General features: G+C 45.2%; 1 non-coding gene across 1 annotated transcript; it reads left to right on the top strand.

Moving 5' to 3' along the window:
• The first annotated feature begins 209 nt into the window (after positions 1-209).
• LOC121158862 lies at positions 210-369 on the top strand. Its single transcript, XR_005884247.1, has one exon. It is a non-coding gene; the product is annotated as a U1 spliceosomal RNA (small nuclear RNA).
• Positions 370-2,449: the final 2,080 nt, after the last annotated feature.

Genomic DNA, 2,449 nt, shown 5'->3' with positions numbered 1-2,449 from the left:
CAAAGTCCTGACACGGCTCAAAGTCCTGACACAGCTGTGGCTATCCCTCGGCTTTGTACTGAATTCCTAACTTCAGTCCTTCAAACTCTGCCCTGAGGCAATAATCTCATTCTTCTGTGTTCGCATTGTCTTCACTCTATCGGATCACTCCCAGCTGCACACAAATTAAGCAAGGCTTTATGTGACTGTTCTAAAAAATAAATATGCACATACTTACCTGGCAGGGGGAGTACCATGATCACAAGGGTGGTTTTCCCAGGGCGAGGCTTATCCATTGCACTCCGGATGTGCTGACCCCTGTGATTTCCCCAAATGTGGGGAATGTGCATTATTTGTGGTAGTGAAGGACTGCATTCGCGCTCTCCCCTGCAGAAAATAATAATAATAAAATGAATTAAAATGTACAGCTTTGGGTCCAATCATGAAGATACTGCTGGAGATACCTACAACCCATGTTGGAGTAACCAGTCTCAAGTCCCAGTTCTACTTCCTACTCCATCTTCCTGCAAATGCACGTCTTGGGAGGCAGCAGGTGATGGCTCAGGTAGTTGGGTCCCTGCCCCCCACGTGGGAGGCCAGCCTTGTGTTCCTGGCTCCCATCTTCAGCCTGGCTCAGCCTCACTGCTGTAGGAGAATAAACCAGGGGAAGGAGGATCTCTCTCTTGTTTACTTGCTGGCTCACACCCACTGTTTGTCTTTCAAACAAAATAAATAAATACTCTTGGAGTTCAGATTCCATTCCAGACTATTTTTCTCCTCGTGCAAAATCCCTCAGGAGTTGTCTATACTTTCTATGTAGATACTTTTCTATGTAGTCTAATTTGAAATGTTGTAGGTCCAAGCAACCTCTTTTCTTAACAATGGTCATTTTTTTAAAAGTTTTTTTTTTGTTTGTTTTTAATAGAAAGTCAGATTTGCAGAGAGGAGGAGAGACAGATAAAGATCTTCCATCCAATGATTCATTCCCCAAACAGCGGCAATGGTTGGAGCTGTGCTGATCCAAAGCTAGGAGCCCAGGGCCTACTCTGGTTCTCCCAGGCAGGTGCAGTCCGAAAGCTTTGGGCAGTCCTCAACTGCTTTCCCAGGCCACAAGCTGGATGGGAAACGGGGCCTCTGGGATTAGAACCAGTACCCATATCGGATCCTGACACTTTCAGGACAAGGACTTTAGCCACTAGGCTATTGTGCTGGACCCAGAACTGGTCATTTTTTAAAACGATTCGTTTTACTGGGCTGACATGGTGGCATATCAGTCTTATTCTCTGCCTGTAGCACCAGCATCCCATATGACTACTGGGTCGTGTCCTGGCTGTTCCACTTCTGATCCAGCTATGGGGCCATGCTAACTAAAGTTGGAATTAATAATATGCAAGCACTGTGACTAGTGGTACTACAGCTGGTTTCATGACTGGCAATGGCTACTAAGGGACTAACAGCAGGCATGGATACCGTATGGATACATCTCACAGAGAGATGCTTCCCGCGCCCACAGGATGACACAAGACTCTTTCATGCTATGCAGAACAGCATGTAGTCGAAAAGTTGAAAATGTGTGTTTTATTTCTGGAATATTTTCATTTAATATTTTTGGACTACAGCTGACTGTTGGAAACTGAATCTACAGAAAGCAAAAGTGTAGCTAAAGGGGGGTGACTCTGTCCATTCCTCCTGCCTCTGTTCTCTATAAAAATCTAGAAACAATGACCGGCTCAAGAACAGCAAGCGTTCTTGTGTGTGTGTGTGTGTGTTTCTTTTTAACATTTATTTTTATTGGAAAGAAGATTAATAGAAGGAGAGACAGAGAGAAACATCTCCATCTGCTAGTTCAAATGGCTACAACAGCCAGAGCTGAGCCAATCTGAAGCCAGGAACCAGGAGCCTCTTCTGGGTCTCCCATGCAGGTGCAGGGCCCCAAGGCTTTGGGCCATCCTCTGCTGCTTTCCCAGATCACAAGCAGGAAGCTAGATCAGAAGTGGAGCAGCTAGGACATGAACTGGTGACGGAAGATCTTTCTCTCTGTCTCTCCTTCTCTCTGTACATCTGTCTTTCCAATAAAAATAAATCAAGGTAAAAAAAAGAGCTGGACGGGAAGTGAAGCAGTCAGGACTTGAATCAGCACCCACATGGGGTACAAACACAGATGGGGGTGTAACCTGATACGCCATAGCGCCAGCTCCTAGACCACAGTCCTGAACACTACTTCCCACTACAAGAAACTAAATCTAGAAATAGACAATTCCAGACTTGGGGCAACAAAAGTACAAACTAAAACAAAAATATGTTGTCAGAAAGGGAAGCAAGAAAACAAGTAGAAAGACCACTAGAATGTCAAAAGAACACAGAAACCAGATAAAAGAATTTCCCGGGCCCGGTACAATAGCATAGTGGTTAAAGTCATCACCTTGAATGTGCCGGGATCCCATATGGCTGCGGTTTTAATCCCGGCAGC

Source organism: Ochotona curzoniae, unplaced genomic scaffold (genome assembly GCF_017591425.1).
Source record: "Ochotona curzoniae isolate NIBS_2020 unplaced genomic scaffold, NIBS_Ocur_1.0 contig_3819, whole genome shotgun sequence".
NCBI lineage: Eukaryota > Metazoa > Chordata > Mammalia > Lagomorpha > Ochotonidae > Ochotona > Ochotona curzoniae.
The sequence above is the reverse complement of the archived record's forward strand: the minus strand, read 5'-3'. Positions and strand labels throughout refer to the sequence as shown.